Consider the following 5,607-nt stretch of genomic DNA (forward strand, 5'->3'; position numbering starts at 1 on the left):
TGTGATCAGCATAAGAAAGGGGGAGGAAGGAAGGGAGGAGGGACAGGCAATGGTGTGGGGCAGGCCATGGGAGGGGGTGGTGGGAGGGGGACTGATGGAGGGGGAGATAGTCGTCGTTGCGTTGTCGTCGTTGCGTGGTCATCGTTGCGTTGTCGTCGTTGCGTGGTCGTCGTTGCGTTGTCATCGTCGCGTGTCGGCGTCGCGTTGTCGTCATCGTCGCGTGTCGGCGTCGCGTTGTCGTCATCGTCGCGTGTCGGCGTCGCGTTGTCGTCATCGCGTTGTCGTCGTTGCGTTGTCGTCGTTGCGTGTCGTGGACGTCGTTGTTGCCGTGGACGTCGTTGTTGTCGTTGTCATCGTGCCGTGGGGGGCTTGTTTGGTTTGTGACGTGGCGTTGCGGCGTTTGCGTGGTCGTCGTGGTTAGCGCTCGTGGATGGTGGTGGGTGCTCGTGGATAGTGGTCGTGTTGTTGTTGTCGTCCATTTGGCTGCCACGTCACTGGTGGTGGTCGTCGCCGTTCGTTGCTGGGTGGTCGTCGCCGTCGTGGGGTCATGTGGGGTCGTCATCGTCGTCGTCGTCGTCGTCGTCGTGGGTGGCGTGGCGTGGCGTTGTCGGTTTGTCGTGGCTGTCGTGGGGGTGGGGGAGAGGATGGTTGTTGGTGGTGGAAAGGAATGGTGTTGCATTTGTTTGGTAACAGAAGTAAAACAAACAAACAATTGACCGGATTCCGTTGCATTCCGTTCCTGCCATTCCTGCGGAACATTCCGGTGTCAATTCCGGAATGCCGAAATTCCGCCGGAATGGTAAGGCACCGGAATTATGAAAATAGCAGGCCTCCCTGCCAAATTTCATTCCTCCGGAATCCACCGGAATCCGCAGGAATGACCGGATTCCTGCAGGAATTAGGGGGGCACTGATAAGACCTCAGTTCAGATGCATGGCAAACACTTAATCTATGTATTTACTGTCCAAAATTTTGACTGAGAGCCAAAAAAAAAAGTCAATGAACTTTTTTGTAATGCCGCTCAGGTTCACAAAAAGTATGGCAAAGAAGAAGTAAGTCCCTATTTTAGATATATATTTTAGTGAGAAAGAGATTCCTGTTGGAACAGGCAGTCAAGCAAATCTGCAGTGGCATATTGACTTGTATGGATACTATGGGGGTGAAGCGTCGTCGCACGTAGTAACGGATCCAAAAATGTAACATACTACATACCTACTTGAGTATGTTTTTGACATAGGAACTCGGAGGTTTCCTTTTTTGGGGGGTAGGGGGTAGGGGGGGTAGACTGAGGGCACCTTAATTTGTAATGCAACTGTATATCTAAAATCCACATTCCACCACCCCCTTGCTTGAGCTCGGTTTTAAGAGAAAGAAAATGCTCAACAAGGAAGGACTCGGATGTGCATTCAGCTGGTATCCAGAGGAAAGGGCAGATCCAAGATGTTTTGAAGAAATACCCTAGGGAGATCGGTATCAGGATGAGAAGAGCTAGTCTCGTTCCCGATGTTATAGGGCAGAATCAAGTGCTGTCCCATCAGTGGACTTTAAAGTCGGAGGCAAAAAAATGAGAAAATTCACACGCAAGATCCTGCCCTATAACATCTGGTGCATTTTGATAGGAAGGGGTAGGCTTGTGTGACAGGCTCGTAACACACCTCATCCTCAAGAAGTCCTGCATCCCAAATCATCTCTACAACTTTCATGTCAGCTCCAAAATTATTTCTGAGATTTATAGCATGCTTTATCACCAATAAAGTATAAAATAACTGAGCTCTACACCTTAGCTTCATTGTGAGAAAATAATCATAGTTGAAGGAGAGTACAAGCCTTCTGAAAGGTCAGTGGTGCAGGAAACAAACTCAGTCTTTCAAAAGTAGCTTGCGAAAATAAAAGCTAATATTCTCTTCAATCCTATGTACAAATCAATGACAAGGGACAGCATTTTGCACTTCACAGTACCCAGTTTTGTGCATTGGATAAGGCAAAAGATGTTATCTGCTTGTGCAACATCCCTACAGTCCAAAGCAGGAAACTTGCACATCCTCAGTTCTATAAGGCCAAAACATATAGTCTACATGGTTTCCAAACCATTAGGCAGGTCCACACCAGTCTCAGAAATTTATTAGTAAAATAAGTGCTTGTGTGATCAGCATTTGATTTTGACCAAGTAGCATGCCTCTTCAAGAGAAAAAAAATAGACAACTATTCAGATCCAATCAAGGTAGTGTAATAAAGTCATTTTCAGAAAGAACATTGAAGTTGGTGGTATTATTTTGTCGCCTGAGTAGGAGGAGGAATGGTGTGAACAAAGGTGACCACTGTGACATTGTCACACGAGCCTACCCCTACTGATCAAATTGCACCAGATGTACAGTCGCGGACAGCCAAAGTCAACTAATTTTGTGATCGTGATGTGAGGACCCTGCACAACCTTCAATAGTACTTTTTATTGCAGAAACGTGAAGATTAGGACTCAATGCTTTAATTTCCACGAGCCGATTTTTCAAAATCAATGAAATGAGAAATTTTACCCCCAAAATATTGGCCAGCCCTCAAATGGACCCCTAAAATCATGAAAAATAGCGCAATCGACTCCTTTTTTAGTTCTGCATCTAATCCTGGACTTTGGGAAAATTCTGATGAGCCGTTGTTGTAGAAAAAAATGATTTTAAACTACCTAAAATGGCAATTCAGGGTCTTCCCACCCCCATGGACCCTCAATGAACCCTGTCCTTTTGACCCCCGCTCCTCTTCCCACCTTTAGCAGATTGTATATTACTGATTTCCAATCAGAATTACGATGTTTGGCACGTGCCACTAAATTTTTCAGTCACCTCCGGCATTGGGAACCTGCCAAGGGGGCCTTGAGAGCTGCTGAAGAGCCTTACCAGATGACAAAAGTAGTCCAAAATTTTGGCCAACCCAATTTCTCATGGGAAAAACTTCAAAGAGGTGTTTTTGGATGTATTTTCACATCCTGAGTTCGAATCTGAAGTCAGAATGTCAAAATATTTAGTCATTCCCGAGATATCAACTTGGTTGACTTTGGCTGTCCGCGACTGTAGTACAGTCGCGGACAAACAAAGACAACAATTTTAGTAGCTTGGGAAGAAATGAATATTTTGACAATCTGACTTCAGATTCGAACTCAGGATGCGAAACTACGTCCAAAAACACCCCTCCAAAGTTTTTCCCATGAGGGATTGGGTTGGCCAAATATAATTTTAAGGGTTCATTCAGGGTCCAGCCAATATTTTTGGGCTAAAATTTCCCATTTCATCAATTTCGAAAAATCGGCTCATGTAAATCAAAGTGTTGGGTCCTAATCTCCACGTTTCTGCAATAAAAAGTAATATTGAGGGTTGTGCAGGGTCCCCATCTCACAATCACCAAAATTGTTGTCTTTGTTTGTCCGCGACTGTAGAGAGGTCCTGTGTTCGTGTTTTGTTCGCTTTTTTTGCCTCCAACTTTAAACTCTGCGGACCGCCGGACCGGACCTCTCTACACATCTGGAGCTGAGATTAGAGAAGAGCTAATATCGATACTGTGACCAGTATGTTCATGTTCGTTATGTTGGAGTTGGGATAAAGTAGATACGAACGCGAACACTGCACCAGGGAGCACCATTCAGGCTCGATGTAAACTCACAAGGAACATCGGAATGACGACGGAAAAAAAAAAATGGTGCGACGGGTAGGGGATGAAATGGTAAAATGGGTAGGGGACAAAATTATGACACTACGAACTGAAGAAAGGGCACATCGCCTGTGTTGCAGTGAATGAAGAGGTGGGAGCACAGAAATGAGGGGGCTAAGTAAGTAACCGTCATGATCAACCACTTCGGCTTCTGACACCGATCGCAGAAGGATCGACAAGATCCCTGAACCATGTTTTTAAACCACCGAACCATGGGCATTGCAAACGCAACATGGGCCTCGCAGACTTCTGAATCCGGCATTGTAGTCCATGTATCACTGTTTTGAACCCACTCCAATTTCGGTATTAGGCTGGGTCCGTGAAACTTAGAGGGGAGGAGCAATTTCCTGAACTTGTGCAAAAACTATTCTTCAACTGTTTTGGGACTTGGCGGGTGGGCGGTAGAAAGGGAGGCAGGATGGAATGGACGTTCATGTTGGTAATGTCCAGGGTGATGGAAAAACACGCTGGGAGGGAGTGAGGGATGAGTGCATCGTTATTTTCGACCAGATTGGAAGATTGGGCTTCGATTGAAGTTGGTGAGTACGAATCTCACCTGATTCCATTCTCCACACACCTATTTGTTACTGGCTCATACACCACGCAGCCCCACACATCCGCTTGCTAGTTCCCACCACTCCACTCAATCTTCTTTCGCCGTCACTCCGATCTGCACCAACACTGACCGACACCTGTCCCTATTCCACTGTCGAAGCGGCAAAACCTGCATCCGATTTCGTTGGCCCAACTAACACAGGTCAGCCATCCTAGTGAGTCAGCTCTGCGTCACGAGCGTTGGCACAGAGGCTGAACACTTCGCGCTTGAGGGCGGTTGAAATTCGACAGTTGGAGGAGTGCCCTCGGTATAGGCATACACGGATGTATATTTTTCCCATCACATCCGGTGTGTGTGACAGTGGTATGAAATCGCTTTTACAAGGGTTGTCACGTGGATGATGGGTCTTTGATTGAAAACCCTGAGGTGAGCGATTCCGCATCGCAAAGGATGATGAGGGAGGACTAGCATGTTGTCATGTCATGGTGGGGATAGATTGGGATTGATGAGGGGTAGTCGATAGAGTTTTTTTGCGTCCAATTATAATATGCAGGCCGAAGAACTGGAGGGAACTTGAAGTTGTCGAAGTGGAGACACATGGTGTAATACGGAGTTGAGGATACGCGCAGCCCCGCTTACTAATACTTGACTTATATCTGTTTGTATTGGCATTAGCACACTTAGACATAAACCATATTCATCTTGCTACCAAGCTCGCGTGAAGTGTGTCCTGTGTCCACTGCTGGTAAGACCAAAGGGCGAGCTCCCTGCATAATGCTCCCTCCTCCACAGGATATGAGAGCCCTCCTCTGGGTTAACGAGGGTCTGCCTAGGACTTCTAGGCAACCCTAGGAGACGAGCGCAACCACAACAGTTGCGTTCTCTCCTATCACTTCTATTCATCTACTCTACACTACGACATTCGACTACGGTACTACGAGACTTCACACGCACGAAGTCCCCGCACGCACTGAGGTTTCACATTGGTGGGGGCACCGCGGATTTCACATTCGATGTTGAAGTCTCGCCTCGGGAGAATTCGGAAGCGGTACTCCGATCACGCCATCGGGAGTGTGACGCGTTACATACCGCCTCCATCGACTCCCTAGTGTACCAACCATTACCCATTCCCTACTCGTTGCTGAGCGCAGTTCTTCCTGCGTTCGCACGAGGATGTCCAGGAGCGCTGCTACAGCGTTCACGGCTATTCGACTCCCTTCGGCTATCCAGATCCTCCGGATTACCATAGTCGTTTAGCCCCTGCGAGATCTTTCACCCGACACCTTCACCCGTTCAGTCTACCCCTCTCCCAACCGACTCATTCCGACTTAGCTATGCCACGAGTCTTTCGGATG

The sequence above is a fragment of the Laccaria bicolor genome, genomic scaffold (genome assembly GCF_000143565.1).
Source record: "Laccaria bicolor S238N-H82 LACBIscaffold_3 genomic scaffold, whole genome shotgun sequence".
NCBI classification, from domain to species: Eukaryota; Fungi; Basidiomycota; class Agaricomycetes; order Agaricales; family Hydnangiaceae; genus Laccaria; species Laccaria bicolor.